General features: G+C 46.5%; 1 protein-coding gene and 1 long non-coding RNA gene across 2 annotated transcripts in view; one reads left to right on the forward strand and one right to left on the reverse strand.

Moving 5' to 3' along the window:
• SLC35F3 (solute carrier family 35 member F3) overlaps nucleotides 1–18704 on the forward strand; it is a 388602-nt gene that overhangs the window by 140731 nt on the left and 229167 nt on the right. The window lies entirely within an intron of this gene.
• LOC115284970 lies at nucleotides 17078–18193 on the reverse strand. The gene is made up of 3 exons (XR_003905388.1): nucleotides 18086–18193; nucleotides 17600–17708; nucleotides 17078–17133 (listed from the first exon to the last, which is right to left on the reverse strand). It is a non-coding gene; the product is annotated as an uncharacterized LOC115284970 (long non-coding RNA).

Genomic DNA, 18704 nt, shown 5'->3' on the forward strand with positions numbered 1-18704 from the left:
CATCTGATAAGTGTACATTACACTCCACTTTTATTTCAGATGGTGAGAGCAAGGACAACGAAACCCTAGGCAGTGGTGAAGGATCACTGGATGGGTAGTTTCTTTCTCCCACCTCCATCTTTGGCTTCAGGCATCCCTCAGAAAAAAAATCCCACTGGCAACATTATGTGCTTTAGTTTCTTTCTCTCAGTATCATGGCTAATTGAGGTAATATGCACATAACATAATCTATCCTCTTGACCGTGTTTGAATGCACAATTCACTAGTGTTGAGTATGGTCACATTGCTGTCTAAGGCTTAGTTTTTTTTCCTGTTGAGTCTGGGAGGCCGGAAGCCATATTGAGTCCTTGGTGAGGAAACCTCTCCATCTAGCCTTCTGCTGCCTTCCTCTGGATGTCCTTGGTGCTCTATTTCCAGAAACTCCCTTCTGGTCTCATGGTCTGAAAAATCATCCTCTTCCCACAGATGTTAGTGGCCACCTGCTCTCTACAAGTAAACGCCCCTCCCACTTCAGCTTCCTCTTAATCAAGGTCAAGGCAGCTGGTCAGTGGCTGGCGGCTGGTAACTTGGCTGCCAGTCCAGTTCTCTTTTTACTGCCTCTGCCCCTTGGTCTCTTCCGGACCTCCTCCTTTCCACGTGGCCAAGTGTTTTCCCTTTGACTTCAGCACCAGTTAGCAATGATTGAACTCTGGGCACTCCCAAAAGCAACGGCAGAGGAAGCAGCTGTGCTACGGGAGTTTGACAAACTCCTGATCCCCTCTCTTATATGTCATATATGAGAGGGGAGCAGGCAAATAGACGTATGTACTTGAAACACGATGACAGAATCCATAACTATCGCCAAGAAAGCACAATGTGTGCAGATGTGCGGATGAGTCATGAATGTCCGAGTCTGTGGGGAGATGGAAGGTGTCAGGGGTGGACATTGGAGTCCCAGTGCCACTAGTCAGGGCAGGCAGGTGAAGGGTGGAAGTGGGGGGTTCAAGGAGAATTTTAGGAGGAATCGAGGCTCAGGATTTCTTGGAGGTGAGAGGCAATCCTTATTAGGGGAATGGAGGAGGTTCAGAGGAGGTGGAGAAACCTGAGTGTTTATCTAACAGAAGTGGAAGTCTTGGGAAGCAAGACTGCACTGCGATACAGGCTGGTGTTGTAGGAAGGGCGATGAGGAGCCACTGAGGAAGCATCTGGAAGGAAACCCACGCCACACCAGGCAAGAACTTCTCTTGCCATCTCTGGGAAGCGTGGCCTAGTTCTAGGAAAGAACACCTAATTTTACACACATGGAGCAACATGGGAACCATTTGCCCAGAACCATGCCTGTCGTGGAAGATCATGGCGTCATGCTGAGAAAGTAGTAGAATGATGACAATGATTTTATCCTGACACGACTCCAGATAGAATGTGGGAGTCCCCGTCAGTCCCTTGGTCCACACTGAAGGCATCAGGTGCGAGAACCAAGTTGTCCACGTTGCATTACAGTGAGGAATACGTGAAAAGCATTCACTGCCATCTACAGTGATGGCAGGGGGTGGAATCTGGAGAACACTGAAAGAAGGTTGGGAAGGTAATAATTGCAGCAATTCACTACTCAACTTTTTTTCTTTAATTAGCAAAATGCAAAATATGAGCGTTGCCAGGTGGTGCCCAATGGCTGGCTCTGTTTTCGATGTCTTACCACAGTGGTGGCATCAGTAGCTTTGGCAGGAAAGTTGGGGACCCAAAGGTTGTTTTCTTGGGGGGGAGAGTAATGGCTCAGCAGTTCTCTTCTGTGAACCAAGTACCAAATGTGCTGCACGAGGGGAGAGAATCTGACACACGTGAGTCCTACAGTGAACGTGGAGAACTACCAGGAGTTCTTGAATTTTCTTGCTCAAGATGGGTGTGAAAAATCGAGCTGACTGGTTGGTTGGCCACTTTAGAGGTCAGTCTGCTTTGGCCCAGGGGCAGATCCACATGGTCTGTGTGCTGGGGCCCAGGGCGGGGCGGGCAGCTCTAGAAAGTCTCCCAGCCTGTGGTCTTGGGGCCATGGTAAGCTCATGGTCCTCAGCCCCATGTGGCCCACACCACTGCCTGGCACTGCCACCCCCCTGCTGGGTTTCTCAGTCCAGCTTCTGTGTCTGCTTTCTGTGGAGAACTTTCTTCACAAGCCCTCCTCCCTCCTGCTCTCCCCCAGCCCAGCAGATGCCTAGTTGGTTTCTCCTCTGAGAATATGAAAGCTCTCAGAAGGAAAGTTCTTCAGCTTTCTACCGTTAAATCTCAAACCTACTTGCATCCCTGCTCACCCTTTCCTCCTTCACTCCTGCTGTAGATGAACACGTGTCCTCCGACTAAAGCCAGTCTCTTCACCTGTGGCTTGAAGACTCCCCCGCTTTGGCATTTTTCCCCTCCATTTAAAAAATTTATTTATTTATTTATTTATAGTTTATTGTCAAGTTGGTTTCCATAGAACACCCAGTGCTCTTCCCCACACGTGTCCTCCTCCATGACAATCAACGTATCTTACTGCCTTCTTCTCTCCCCTGGATCGTTAGCCTTTCCCCTTGTAGCTCCTTTCATTGGCATTTAGGCCTCAGGTCTCTCTCAAGTTAAAAAGGCAAAATCCTCTCTTGACGCCTGCTCCTCCCCTCCCTCAGTGACTACTGTTTCTCTCCAGTTTTCCAGCTTTGCTGTCCATCCTTCACGCCTCCACTCCCTCACCTCCTGCTCATTCCTCAGCGCCGTCCGCTCTGGCTTCTCACCCTGTTACTCCACCAAAACTACTCTCCCTGGACAACCAGAGCCCCTGTGTTGATAAGTATAACCGTCGCCAGTTTTCAGTGTTCCTTTTACCTCAGTCTCCCGACTTGTAGCCTTATTGACCCTTCCTGCCATTCTGGAGCAGTCCTCCCCCTGGGCTCCCATGCTCTACACTTCCCTGCTTGTCTTCCTGTTTTTCCAGAAGCTCCTGAGAAGGAATCCTCTTGAGGTTGCTTTGCAGGCTTGCTCGTCTCAGGCTACAATCCCGTATTAGCCTTCCTTGGGACTCCAGCGCAATTAAGCCTTTTCCTTACTCTGCTCTCTCTTCCTGGCTAACTCTCAAAATAGGTATGTAAAATTTTTCTATAGCTAGTTCGTTTATATGTATTTTTTAGAATGCTGAAATTTTAATTTGGAACGTAGAAATCATCTATTCCAAACTCTAACTTTTCACAGTGAAAAACAGACCCACTGAAGGCAGTCATAACTGACTGATAGGCACTGATGTCTCTTCATTCCCATTTAAATATTCTTTCCCCCTCCCTGTGTTATGATCTACAGAGAGGGCTTAGAAGAGCCTCAAATTTGAAAATAGGGGAAAAACATCATAAGGCGATCCTAAAATTCATATGGAAATCAAGAGACCATGTATAGCCTAAACAATCTTGAAAAAAGAACAAAGTTGGAGTTACCAATTTCATAACTTACCTCAGTGAAACAGTAATCAGGACAGAGTGGTGCCAACATAAGGACAGATTTATAGATCAAGAGCGTAGAATTGAAAATCCAGAAATAAACTTAAATATCTATGGTCAACTGCTTTTCAATAAACAGGCTAAGACCATTCAATAGAGAAAGGGTAGTCTCTTCTGCAACTGTTGTTGGGACAAACGGACACCTACGTGCAAAATAATGAAGTCGGATCCCTGTCTCATACCACATACAGGAATTAATTCAAAATGGATGTAGGAGCTAAAACTATAAAACTCTCAGAAGGAAATATAGAGATAAGTCTTCATGATCTTGGGTTATGCAAATTTTCTTAAACAGGACACAAAAAGCACAAGCAATCAAAGAAAAATAGATGAATTGGGCTTTATCAAAAGTAAAAACTTGTGTGTGTCAAAAGACACTATCAAGAAAGTGAAAATGCAATCTAGAGAATGGGAAAAGAATATTTGCAAATCACATATCTGATAAGGGCCGAGCATCCAGAATATATAAAGAACTCTTACAATACCACTATAAAAAGACAAACCAATTTTTAAAAAATTTTTCTTTTATGTTTCTTATTGAGACTGAGGGAAACAGAGCATGAGTAGGGGAGGGGCAGAGAGAAGGGGAGACACAGACTCGGAAGCAGGCTCCAGGCTCTGAGCTGTCAGCACAGAGCCTGACGTGGGGCTCGAACCCACAAACCGTGAGATCATGACCTGAGCCGAAATCGGACGCTCAACTGACTGAGCCACCCAGACGCCCCAAGACAACTCAATTTTTAAAGGGACAAAGGATTTGAATGGACATTTCTCCAAAGAAGATGTGTAAATTTCCAAAAAAAAAGAAGAACATATGGAAAAAGTACAACATCGTTCATCATTAGGGAAATGTAGATCAGAATCACAGTGAGTTACCATTTCACACCCACTTAGGATGATTCAAGTCAAAGTCTTTTTTTTTAAGTAAAAGTTTTTAATAAGCAGGAAATAACAAGTGTAAATGAGTATGCGCAGGAATTGGAACCTTCATACATTGCCAGTGAAAAGATAAAATGGTGTAGCCACTGTGGAAAATAGGTTGGCAGTTCCTCAGAACTCTCTATGTAGATGATTTTGAAAACATATGTTCACACTAACACGTGTATACAAATGTTCACAGCAGCATTATGCATAAGAGCCAAAAGGTGGAAACAACCCAATGTCCACCAGCCGGCGAGTGGAGAAACAAATGTGGTCTCTCCATGCAATGGAATATTATTCAGCCATTACAATGAATGACATGACTGCTATGGTATGAATAAATTAGCTAAGTGCAAAAAAAGACACAAAAAGCCAAGAATTTTATGATTCCATTTATATGTAATGTCCCAAATGGGCAAATCCATACAGAAGGATTGTAGATTGGTGCTTGCCAGGGGTGGGGGGAGAGATTGCTAACAGAAGCATTGGAAATATTCCCAAATTAGATAGTGGTGAGGGGTTCACAACATTGTAAATATACTACAGACCACTAAGTTGTATACTTTCACATGATGGATTTTATTCAATTAAAAATACTCAAAAAGGAAAAGATCTTCAGAGTACTACTTAATTCTACCTCCCTGTCTTCCCCACCCCCTACAATCATTCAGTCATACAAAACTAGGCTTATTTGGCAACATCTTAAAAGTTTCTTTCCTCCCCTTTCCTGATGCCACACATTTAATGATGATGCTTAAAAGGAGCAATAGTCTTCTAACTGGGCTACTTCCTAAACATCTTACCTCTCACCAGATAGTCCCGCACTTGACAGCCAAATTCATTTGCCTAGAGTTCCCACTCCCCACCAAAGTTATTAAGCCCTAAGAGAACCCATATCTTGGCCAAAATATTACAGGTCAAAACCTGTAGTCAGTCACAACCAATTTACAAATGGCGTGCAGGTCAAGTGTCCATCTGTGACATGATTGGTTACAATTCAGAACACATTAATGACCGTTGACACCCTGATACAGGTAGAGAGAGGTCAGATCCCCAGCAACTTGGAAGAGCATAGTTAATCCTCAGAAAACTGAAAGTTAGTTCTTGTGACCCTAATGAACAGAATCATAACAGAGCAATGTTTTCATGGGGACTTGCGCACCCGGGCTCCAAGCTGCCAGTACTGGCTCGTATGACCAGAGCCAAGACTTGGAAGAGGGGGCAAGAGATAGAGTTGGATGCAGTGAGCCCCTGCAATGGGGTGAGCATCCTCCTGCTAGAACCACAGTCCCTTTGCTGTGGCTGGACTTGCCCATTCTTCAGCCCCAGTCATTGCTTTTCTGTACACCGCCATTTCTTGATGCTTTTAGCCCGGGCTTCTGCCCTTGCTCTGGACCACTCGATGTAAGACAGCACACCTTCAACTCCTGGCCATCCAGGTCTGGGCCCCTTTGAGGGGGTGGCTGGTAACTTGGCACCCTTCAAAGCAGTGCTCTCTTTATTCATTTTGGGAGGCCAGGGAGGAATTATTTATTTATTTAAATCCAAGTTAGTTAACATACAGTATAGTATTGGTTTCAGGAGTAGAACCCAGCGATTCATCACTTATGTATAACACCCAGTGCTCATCCCAACGAGTGCCCTCTTTAATGCCCATCTCCCAGTTAACCCATCCCCCCCAACTCTTCAACACCCCCCAGTTTGTTTGCTGTATTTAAGAGTCTCTTATGGTTTGCTTCCCTCTCTGTTTTTGTCTTATTTTTCCGTCCCTTCCCCTATGTTCATCTGTTGTGGGGTGTTTTTTTTAAGTGTTTATATTTGAGTGTGTGCAAGCAGGAGAGGGTCAGAGACAGAGACAGAGAGAGACAGAGGAACTGAAGTGGGTTCTGTGTGGACAGCAGAGAGTCAGATGCAGGGCTTGAACTCACAGACCATGAAATCGTGACATAAACTAAAGTCAGATGCTTAACCAACTGAGCCACTCAGGTGCCCCTTCATCTACTGTGTTTTGTAAATTTCATAGAAGTATGAAATCATATGATATTTGTCTTTCTCTGACTGACTTATTTCGCTTAGCATAATACACTCTAGTTCCATCTATGTAGTTGCAAATGGCAAGAGTTCATTCTTTTTGATCTCTGAGTAATATTCCAGTGTGTGTGTGTGTGTGTGTGTGTGTGTGTGTGTGTGTGTGTACGCACGTGTGCATGTGTATGCATGTGTATACTACATGTTCTTCATCCACTTATCAGTTGATGGACGTTTGGGCTCTTTCCATAATTTGGCTATTGTTGATAGCGCTGCTATAAACATTGCATGACTATGTAAAACAGATTCACACAATATGCAAGCCATGTCTTATCGGCACAAGTGTCCTTATAAAATTTGGTAAATTATGGCCCACTTTTCTTTGGTCTTCACTCCCTTCTCAGTTTCTTCTGTCATTTTTTAAACAATGTCTTGAAAAGCCTACAGGATGGTTTTTATGTATCAGCAATGCCTATGAGAATGCCTAATCTATGTGTTATTGGATTCTAAGCTGGCAACTCACTCCCTGCCCAGAGCTACAATTAATTGCCTGTTGTCACAAAAAGTCAACCAAGACAGAGCAACAGATTGTTTGGTTTTACGTTTGCTTTGGTTGGTGCTGCCTTGTTATGTAAAAGCGTTGCGTGTACACACCTGAGTTAATTGGCATCTGTTAGTAACATTTGTTCAGGGGGTATTTTAGCTTACACAGAGATTTGCACCCCAAGGAGCCACACGCTGGTCCCCCCTTAGCCCTTATCTGTCACCTGACCCTGAACAACCGAACAGCCGTTGGAAGCTTATCTAAGAATTTTATTGTATTTTTTTAGTCAAATGACCTATTGGGAGGGAAGAGGAAGGGAGATAAGGCATTCTCGCTCTCTCTGTTTCCACTTTACCTTTTCTTCCTTAATTGTACAGGGAAAGACCGAGACCTGCTGGCAACACTGCTGGCGTGGGCTGAAGCGTGTAGCGCTGGGCGGCACCGAAGCTGGCAGCTAGCGTCCAGCGGTTATCTGGTCACCCAGTGGTTTATTTTCCGCAGGTTTGAAGAAACAGGAATGCTCGTTCCCAGAGCGCTCCTTGCTGGAGCGCGTGGTTGGCTGTTTCCTCACTCAGGCTCTTACGTGCTGGTTTCCTATCACGCGTTCTACTTCTCAGTATCTTTGCTTTGTTGTTTGGCGCACATTGGAATGTCATTGGCATCTGCCCTGGCTGTTTTTTGTTGGACTGCCCCATTTTCTTGCACCTGCAAATGTCCTAAGGAGTCTCCTATGCACAAGTTTGTACCCAGGGCCTCAGTCACAACTGATTTCCTCCTTCTGTCCAAGCATCTCCTGTGACCTCACTGTGTTCATTCCACAGGGCTTGTGAGGCAGGGCTGCCATCAGATTTCCCATCATTTCTTAGGAAGGTTTGAGTAAGCTTTGGACTTCTTCCTAGAAATTTCTCATTCATGTATCTTTTTGTTCTAAAAGCACTGCATTCTCATAGTGAGAATAGCTGCCTGCTTTGAGGCACCCATTCTGAGGCAGGAGGTGAAGTAGCTTTCTAGTACAAACAATGTTTTTAAAAAAGTGATTGTCGATGACAACAGCAAAAATAAGTGATTATCACTCTGATGAGCCATTCTCTCCAATTACTGGTCACAGTTACTGCTAGGGAATAATACCAAAAACTTTGTGGTGGAGGGGGAGAGAAGGTTGCTCACAAATAGATGTTGACCATGTAGATATTATATGTACCTCAAGGCGCCAGGGTGCCTCAGTCCATTAAGTGTCCGACTTTGCCTTGGGTCATGATCTCATAGCTTGTGAGTTTGAGCCCTGCATCAGGCTCTGTGCCAACATCCCACAGCCTGGAGCCTGCTTCAGATTCTGTGTCTCCCTCTCTCTCTGCCCCTGCCCAGCTTGCATGCTGTTTCTCAAAAATAAATCAACCTTAAAAAAATTTAATGCACCTGTGTGATTAGGTCTCCCAGTGGGTCTCACGCAATTGTGTATAGGATGCCAATATGGGGTATAGAATCTTGTGGCACAAAGTAGTCCAATTCCAAAAGTCTAGTCTGTATAGTGCAAAACAGTATATTTTTCCAAGCCTAGAAACAACTAACTTTTGTGGCCTAAGACATGTATATTTTTAAAGAAAACACTCTAAAATAATGTGCTATACAAGGTTCTAGTGAGCATCTGCGTTTGTTTATGGTGGGAAGTTAGCAAAGAACAGAAGGAAACTCCTGATGGCTGAATGGAACAACTACCAGCTTCTAGACGTCCCAGACCTTTCGATGCCAGGCTTCCGGGGTTCTGTTGAAGAACAAAAGGACATGACTCTGTTGTGTTTCTAGAGTCTCGAAGAAGTTGGGTGGAAAATGGATTTCAGAAATGGTGTATTGCCTAAGATTGGTTGTTCTTGATGCTGGGTGGACATATTATAACATCTCCCGATTGGAGCGCTTCTCTGGATTGTTCTTGAGGATTTTTCCCTAAGAAGAGCCAAAGAGCCACGTTAGAAGTAGACATTCTAGACTCAACCTGAGTCGTGTTGTGTTATGGCAGGAGCCCCAGGGGGCCGAGTAGAGAACATGTGATCCGGGTTTCTGAGAGCGTCCTGCGGAAAAGCACCACTTCTGTGGTTATAATGAAGGTTTGCCCAGGCTTCCCCATGTCAGTCTTTGGCTGAGAAATGCTTCCTCATCTGCGAGATACAGCTGCATAGAAAAGTGGGAGGCAGTGCAATTCCCCGCCTACTGATGATAATTAGAAGTTACCGGGGCCCAGATATTTATGATCAACTTGGGACTTCCAGCTCTTACTGGGGTTTTTGACTACCCAGATTTGGAGATAAGCATTCTGTCAGTAACTCTTACACTCTGCCCCCTCTTTCCCTTGAGTCTTAATTGGAATGGGACATTACTGTTTTGACTTGAGTTTGGGCCTATAGCCACTAATTTGGAGGTACACTATAGATCCAGGCTCTCTGGTATCCAGACCTCAGTACCCTCCCCCCACTTTAGAGATTTGCTCTTATTTGAAGGCTAATGAAGGTCATACACTTAAACCTCTGTCAGTGACATTTCTTTGAGTGTCGGCTTGCACTGTAAGCCCATTTTGATTATGACTGCTCTTTGGGGCATTTCAGGTGCTGTCTGTCTCTAAGAAGGGACAATTTCTGATCCCTACTTGACAAATCACCTGGGAATAGTTGGTGTGTAGCCTAACTGTTGGGTTCTCCCATAAGGAATCATCTGTTTTGTAGGTCAATAACAGTCACATATCAACAGTTCTGTATGTTTTAATAGAAAAGAGTAGAAGCTCCTTGAGGCCAGAAGGTATCTTGTCCATTCTTGTTTGTACCCTTTCCTCCCAGCATCCTGGCCGGTGCCTGGTAAAATTATTGGAGAAATGAGTGAGCGAGTGAGCGAGTGGGTGGATGAATTTGGTCCCTGCTTGAGTTGCTTTTGTCTAACTCAGGATCTGAATCTGTCCCTGCTTGCTGCATTCATCTCCTTGAAATCGGATGCCGTTCATGGCGCCTAAACTGTGTTCTGGAAATGGCGAGCCTTCCTCTTTTGTTCAAGCATGCGGTGTGTGCCGCTGACTGGAGAGAAGTAAGTCAGGGGCGGAGATTGTGAAGGGCTTGGAGAGTTCAGCAGAACCCCTGAAATCCAGGAGTTTAGCCATTACACCCTCGCCACCTGGGAGTTGTCCGTCACAGAGGAGCTAGCTGAGCACATCTGTATTTTAAAAAGAAAACACTTTTCTTAACTTGATGGACAGATTGGTAATATACAGAAGAGAGAAGTGTTTATCTCTAAGAAAGGGATAATTTATGTGCATTACAGTCCCATAGAATCGTTGCATAATACAGCATGAGCTTGATTACCCATGATTAATCACTGCAGATTGCCTGAGTGCTGGGTTTATTGGCTGGGGTGTATTTGTAGATCATATAACCTGTATCCAGGTGGCACATACCTGTGTCGGCTGAAGAGTGATTAGCTCTTGTTGTTAAATGTCATGACTATTGAGATGGATGGTGGTGCTTTCGGACACATTGCTTAGGGCTGCTGGGAAATGGAGAGGCTCTGTGGACAACTGAGACCCACAACGGCCCTCACTCTACGCATGCCACAGCTCTCTCCTGCTCCGTGGGAATTTTTGACCTGTCGTCACAGCATTGTTACAATGGGAGGTAGACCATGGGCAGGACTGTCAGTGGGATTTCTTCAGGTGTCATAAGTCGCCCCTTCCTCAGATCATTTTATTTCATATGCTGAGTCCTTTGGCAGCTCTTTTGAGTCTGACTTGGGAGCCTGACATGACCTGGGCGTGGCTGGTGCTTGACCAAAGCATGAGTAAGGATGTTTCTCTCCTTCGCTGCTCACATTTCTGGCCCCCATTGTTACCGCTAAGCCTTTGGGTGTGCTGTGCTCCTCTGGGAGTGGGGAGAAGTATCCCTTTGTTGGTCAGTCACACAGAATAAGGATTTCTGGTTCACTTGTGGAGCTTCTAGAAGTTTACGACATCACGTACCAGGCCAGCCCTCTGTGACCATGGTTAAACACTTGCTTTAGCTGGTGGTGTCCCTGTAGGTGTTAACTCAGTGCCCAGATTGGGGCTGGAATTCCCCAAAGGTCAGTTATCCAGGACTGCCCTTTATACTTAGAGAGGCACACAGGGTCACCAGAGTTCAGTGTCCTTCCCAGCATCACAGTGACCAGACCAGGGAGGCACCCTTGATTCCCGACTCTAATCTACATCTCTGTTGTGCCATGCTTTCTCCATTCAGCGTGCAACGGCTTTCCTGAGCCCTTCAAAGTAGAAACCAAATTGTATTATCCCTCTATTAAAAACCCTTGAATGGTTTCCCAGGAAGGAAATCCATGGTCCTTACCCATAACCCGGCCTTCCCCCATCTCTTCACATCACCTCCCTCTGCCCTCTCCTGCCCTATCTGTCACCGCCACAGGGCTTCCTTGGTACCTAGGGACATATCCAAGTCATTCCTGTCTCAAGGCCTCTGCACACATTTGTCCTGCCTGGTCTGTGCCTGTCCAATGTAGTTACATGGCCTTCATTCATTTATTGTGCCAGGGGCTCCACCTCCACGGCTCTGCCCCTCCCCATTTTGATATATCCCACATTTATTTCTTTGTGCCTTCATTCTTCCCCTGAGTCAAATGTAAGCTCCCAGAAAGCTTATCTCTTCCTTACCGTTGTATCTCTAGTGCCTGGCACCGACAGGGAACTCACAAAACCTTTTTGAATAAATGAATGATTGGGTTTTCTATAATAATATAGAAACCGTAGATTGAATTTTTAAAATTTATTTATTTTAAGGGCGAGAGTGAGTGGAGGAGGAGCAGAGAGAGCACGAATCACAAGCAAGCTCCGTGGCATCAGCGCAGAGCCCAGCATGGGGCTTGATCCCATGAATTGTGAGATCATGACCTGAGCTGAAATCAAGAGCTGGATGCTCAGCCAACTGAGCCACCTTAGGTGCCCCTAAATTTTTTTAGTTTAGTTTGTATAGTGCTTTTGGAGGAAGCCTTTTGTGCTTGGGGCAGTATTTTATGCACCTGTGTTCATAAGGAAATTACGAGTTCCATGAGGAATGCTGTAGGTCTGAGAAAACTCCAAATAATGGTTCACACACTTGGAAAACTGGCGGCCTTCAGTCTGAGCATTTTGATTGTATCTTATAAGAACATGGACTTGAAAATCTCATACACAGCACATGCTTGCCTGCTTCTGCCTAATACCCGGCCATTGCCCTAGAGTTACCTGGTCAGCCCCTAAAGTCACCTGAGGTTGCTTGACCTGGAAGTCAGTGTGGGCTGTGGGGATGGAGAGAATGCAGAGTTCACTGTGGAAGGAGGTAAAGGCGTCCTGGAAATAGACAGGCAACGGGGTTCCTGATGGGTGACAAGCGTGCCCAGCCCTTAGAGTAAGGAATGACCGTATTAGACACTAAGGCAATCAGATTCGGGATGTTGAGTGCAAACCGGAGAGAAGGAGATGAGACCCTGGACAGTCTCATGTCAGTCACACAGCATTTGGGGAGGGCAGTGGCCTGAGACATTTCAGAAGTTTCTAATGCCACCTGCAGGGAGGCCAGGTGTGGCCTGGGTGAGCAAGTCTTGGGATGGGACCAAGCTTGCTGGCATTCCACTTGGAGGAAGACACAGACAAGGAGAGTATGTGTGGGCACACTGGGTCGGAGAAGAGGCATTTGCCGTGGGAGAGGGTGGCCTGAGCCTCTCGGTGCCCTGAGATCAGCATCCTGGGACCCTTGTCACTACAGAAATAAAGGAGAGGAGGAGACACACTGGTTTAGATATGAAAACATGAAGGATAAAAGGCATGCCAAAGACAACCCCACATGCCCAGGCCTTGGAAACCGGAAGAACTCCCTTTGAAGGAACACCTTCCTTTGTAGACCATATCCATGGCTAGGTAGAGTGCTATAAAACCTTAACATCTTGTTTGAAGAGCATAGGCATTATGCAGTTGTTAAATTATAAATAAGACTCTGGCCTGAGAGCTGAGCACCATGCTGTCCCTCACAGAGGGCCACTTGAGGTCACTGCCTCTTTTGCCCTCAGACGACTGGGTGCCCAGGTGTCTGCATTGATTTGTGCTATTTATTCATTCAGTTGGCATTACCAGGCTCCTGGCACTGTGTGCTCTATGCTAGAGGTAAAGATTTGAATGAGACTTGTGTTTAGCCCATGAAGCCCTTGTGATTTGAGCAAAGAAGCAGGCATGTAGATAAGCTTTTGCTTTAGAATGGGGGAAGAGGTGGGATGCCTGGGTAGCTCAGTTGATTGGGCATCTGACTCTTGGTTTTGGCTCAAGTCATGATCCCATGGTTTTTGGGTTTGAGCCCATGTTGGGCTCTGTGCTGCACAGAGCCTGCTTGGAATTCTCTCTCTCTTCTCTCTTTGTCTCTCCTCTGACATTTTTTCTCTCTCAAAATAGATAAACATTAAAACATTTTGAAAGAAAAAGGAATGGGAGGAAGAGATGCATGCAGCAATAGCACACCAAGGCAAGAAGAGATTTTTCTTCCAAGGGTCCTGACACACCACGGGATTGTTCAGGCCCTGGCAAGTTCAAGATACAATAATGAGTTTGATTTCACTATTCTTACTAATCAAACCACCGTGCCTCGGAAATAGCCACTGTGGTGAATTGCGATCTTTCAGATCTTTCTGTATACATCTGCACCTCATCCAGACATATGTGGATGCCTTGTGGGGCAGAGGGTGTGTGTATCTACATGGGATCTTTCCTTCCGTTATCATTTGATAACTTGCTTTGTTCACCTACTCTGTCTTAAATTTCCGTGCCTCTCCATATCTGTCTTAAACTGTCGCATCAGCATCCTGGGGGACGATGGGGCCATAGTCAGTTAACCTGCCTGAAATTGGCACACTGAGTTCCCTGAACACCGTTTCATCCCCAAGGCTGCCTGCACTGAGTTTGCCCCAGGGCTGAGCTTTCCTGTGCTTCTTAGAATTATGAGAAGCCGGGCTCCCCTCCTGTGGGTGCCCAGCACGAACTGTTGTGTTGCGGGTCCTGCGACCACACCCTGAAGGGCTCAGCCATTCAGTATTTAACTTGCATTTCCAGAAGCAGGAAGGCAGCTGGGTACTCGCTGTGAGAGGATGGGGCACACCCAGAGGGGAGCTTCTCCTTGAGGTTTAAGCTTCAATGACTGCTCTTGGGTTACAGGATTTCCCTCCTTTTTTTTCTTAATTTTTTAAATTTATTATTTATTTATTTATTTAATGTTTTATTTTATTTTTGAGAGATAGAGACAGAGTAGGAGCAGGGGAGGTGCAGAGAGGGAGATACAGAATCGGAAGCAGGCTCCAGGCTCTGAGCTGTCAGCACAGAGTCCGCCATGGGGCCTGAACCCACGAACCATGAGGTCATGACCTGAGCCAAAGTGGGCTTAACTGACCAAGCTCCCCAGTTGCCCCACAGGATTTCCCTTCTGTCAGCCTATTTCTGCCTTGCTTTTTCTGCAAGCTACTGCGCAGAAGCATTGGTAAGATTTCATAGAAACAGCAGAGTAAGGTATTGAGAGAGGGTTGAACGTGATTCTTGTTCCACCTTCTCTCCTTCTCTCTTCTGCCTCTTCTGGAGCTCTTAGACCCAGACTGTTGTGCAGTTGAGGGAGGTCCCCCATCTGCCCCCCACCCCGGCTTTCTTGCCATTTCTGAACACCTGAGGGGACTGCGTCATTACAGCACGTGATGTTGGGATCTGCGCGGTACTGGGAAGACTTGACCTGGCGTGTAGGCCCCAGACCTGTGTTCTGGGGGAACAAAGTCCTGCGGATAAAAGTGCGCGTCAGGGGGCACCTGGCTGGCTCCGTCGGAGGAGCGTGCAACTCTTGATCTCAGGATCGTGAGTTTGAGCCCCACGTTGGGTGTAGAGATTGCTTAATTAAATGAAACTTAAAAAAAGTGTTGGTCACTGAGGAAGCATCTGGACTGTCCGGGGTACTCCCTGCTCTGCAGTGGACCCGCCTTCATACATTTGTGCTCCTGGGCTAATCCCTACAGGCACTGAGTTTCCTTCCCTCTGGATAAACTTGGGGGTCTTGGCCTGACCTTGCCCTGTAGAGTGTCTGAATTGTAGGAAACTTCACTCAACATCTGTGGGCCCTAGTTCCTAATTTGTGAAAAGTTTCTCAGGCTTTCATGTGAAGTTAGCACGAGATCATGTGTGTATCAGGTCTTGTAAAGCATAAGACGAACATGAGAATGTGAGAGGCAATTGTGATACGTTTGTGTGTAATTCCCTGCACGCCTCCCACCACCATCCCTTGGCCAGAACACATATTTCAGACCGAGAGGCTTTATCTGACCCAGTTTTGAGCTCATCTACTCGACGGTAACCTTCCTGACTTATCCCCACCCTGTTCTGTTGTGATAACCTATGTACCCAAACACTGGTGATCAGAAGATTGCTACAAAATGTCAGCAGCGACAACCAGAACCTCGTTCTTACTCGTCTCCCACCAGCTCCCTGACCTTGGGGTCGTCCAGCATTTCTCTGTGCTCATTTCTTAGTCCTTTCATGGGCGAACACCACGCTTTCCATTGTATAGTTTCTCCCCTCCAACTGCATATGGACATGCAGCAAATGGAGCCAGATTACCAGCTCCTTCTCAGGCTGCTCACCAGGCCAGCATCCCTTCTGCGCACCTCAAAGGGGAGAATCAATCCAGCTGAGCAGGAAAGAAAACAGCAGCCTCTTAAATGTGCTCCAGGCAGGAACGAAGCGAAGCGGACCTCCGTTTTGCCATTTCCCCTGCGTACACGGTGACGAGGTGATCAAAATGAACCGGGAAGGGCAAGAAGAACTGGGACACTGTGGGAGGGGGGCCGACAGCTGTGGGATGTTTTTGCCAGATGCAAACATGTTGGTCAAGGCCGGGGCCTGCCCTTCACCAGCGCTGTCCCGGCTGCGGACCACCCAGGCAGCCGGGCACAGGAGCTCCCTGTGCACATGGCCCGCAGCTGCGGAGCACGCAGGTGTTGGGTCCAGCTCCTGGGGGGACTGGTCAGACGAGGGTCTCTGGGTCTCATTTCCTGCAGCGCAAATGTGCCTTCATCTCTTGGTTTGGGGGGGGGGGTGCTGAGTCATTGCCCAGAGCAGTGGTTCTATCTGCTTCTGGCCGCGACTTCAGTTTAGAGAGGTCTTTGAAACCCGGTAGGAAATAGGTTTGCCTTTTAAATCCTAACTTCACGCTTCATGCAGTGAGTGAGTAATTTGAAGCTGGGCTTCAGAGAGCAAGAGGCACCGTGTGCTCATGGCAATTTCTTAAGCCAGCTCTGCGTCAAAGGATCAGTTATCAGAGAGGCCGTCGTGGGGCCACGGGCAGTTCCCAGTTGACCCGTGCTTGTGTCAGAGGTTTCCACAGAAACAGCCTGTAATTGACGGCTGATTGCTGGGGACAGCACCGACCAAACCTTAGGGTACCCAGGAGTTGGTCTGAGGGTCCCTGATTTCCAAATCTGTCTCTGTCTCAGCAGTTCCTGAACTTCATGAAAGGGTGGGAAGCGGGAGGTAGTGATGACGCATTGAGGAGTCTCGGCTCTGTGGCAACTGCAGAGGTAGATTTGTATCTAGAGGGGGCAGGGGTGGCAAGTGATGGCCTGAAATAAGACAGAGGGGTGCCTGGGCAGCTCAGGCTGTTGAGCGTCTCTAACTCTTGGTTTTGACTCAGGTCATGATCTCACGGTTCGTGAGATCAAGTCCTGGATCAGGCTCTGTGCTGACAGTGTGGAGGCTGCTTGAGATTCTCCCGTCTTTCTCTGCCTCCCTCTCTCTCTTTCTTAAAATAAAATAAGTAAACTTGAAAAATTTTTGTTAATGGTAAGAGAAAACAATGGCTCTTTCACTTTCTCTGCCTACGTGTATACACATGTCTGTACATATGTACATGTATGTGTCTCTGTGTGTACACATAATAGGGAAGAAAATGTACCTCCTTACCTACTGCAGCTCTCAGTTTTGTATCTGGTTATCATGCTTTACCAGGTAGTTGGCCAGTTGGGGCGCTTTATCTGATGGAGTATCTCAAAACCACATTCCTGAAAAGTCCAGATTCTCAGTGGTCCTGCCATTTTTATTTAGTTGCCATGGTTTTCCATTAACTTTTACTGTTGGACCTGAAATTACCACCAAAGAAGAAGCAAGTGAGTCATTCAGGCCTGGGAAACTACAGGAAGATTATGGGGTGGCACCAAGGGCCTCCCTTGAAGTTAGTGATCTTTAACTTAAAGTGGATGAGCCAGCACGGCTGTGTGCTGTGAGTTGGATTTAACCAGATTTGGGGGTTGCCTGAAGAAAGGAGGCATTGAAGGAGCTGGGGACATATCCACGAGCTTGTATATCATGATTCATCATGTGGTCCACGCTGGCTAAGGAGACAAGGTGGTAAGACCACTGGACTCCAGGTCAAGAGATGCACCTTGTCTTGTGCTCCTCCACAGATCAGCGCTCTCAGGATATGTCAACTGTAATAATTGGGGGACTCTGAATTTCTTAGAAAGGCAGATTTCGTTTAAACAAGAGATAATTTGGTGCATAAGAATGTGGAACTCAGTATCACAAAGGGCAGCAGATTGTCCTCACCGATGGTGGCGTCCCTGGAGCCCAGCTGCCTGGGGAAACATCATGGTTTCACCACTTACTGGAGGAATTCTGGAAGGTTCTTAACCTCTCTGTGCTTTAGTGATCTCCTCTAAAATGGGAATAACAGTAGTTAGTATCTGTCAGAGAGGTAGTGGGGAGGAAGGAGGTAATCTATGCGAAGCATTTAGAAATGTGCCTTAGCACACGATAAGAACTCCTGAAGCATTAGGTAGCACTTTTGCCATCCAGTGAATACTTTTATACTGTCTAATGGGCTGGGTTTAGTCCCAGTTCAATCTTGAAGTAGGTGCAAGAATCTGCTTGGAAATTTTCTTCATATGTGTTTGTGCCTACCCACGCAAGAAAACAGGGCTAGCTGCACACACAGCACACAGTTTATGTTTATGAAAGTGGACCCTCCGCACCTTTTTCTCTTTCTAACATTTTTTTTTGGCACTTCATATGTTCTGTATTTATTTATTTTACCCTTGTTGGTGTTTCTTCTGAAACTCTCAGTGTCGGCAGGTTTTTCCTGAATTCCTTGGTGTCTTAAGGAATCAAAACATTAGCCGAAAACAAAACAAAATGTCTGCCTCTGTTTTCCCACAGCACCCCTGACGTCACTTCCTGGCGCCCGGAGAAAGCAGCTCCTCCCTCAGTTGACTATAGATGAAGAAGCTGTTGTAAAGCCTCACTGGGGGAAGGACCCCCTCAGAAGGCCACTGTGCATGGCCCTGGTCATGCTGGGGAGGGTGCCAGCTCTATGTCATGTGGAATTACAGAGGGCATAGCTCCATCTCTGTTTTGATGAATTTGAATCTCTCTGCAGTCAGGACATGAATAGCTGTATCTGTGGGACATTTGAGGAACTGCAGTTTGTTTTATGACTGGAATAAAGGGCCTCATGGAAGTGGTGGGAAGTAGGACAGGTGGGCGGGCACTGGAACCTGAGTCTAGAAATACAGGCATCAATGAGATGTAAGAAGAGGTGATTCTGCCCTTTCCCAAGGGCCCTCTCACAGTGGCATGGTAGATGAATTCGAAGGTGGTGAGCTGTGTGGACATGGGAACCCGGGTACAAAGTACTTCACAAAGCTCATAGTGC

Source organism: Suricata suricatta, chromosome 2 (genome assembly GCF_006229205.1).
Source record: "Suricata suricatta isolate VVHF042 chromosome 2, meerkat_22Aug2017_6uvM2_HiC, whole genome shotgun sequence".
In the NCBI taxonomy this organism is placed as follows: domain Eukaryota; kingdom Metazoa; phylum Chordata; class Mammalia; order Carnivora; family Herpestidae; genus Suricata; species Suricata suricatta.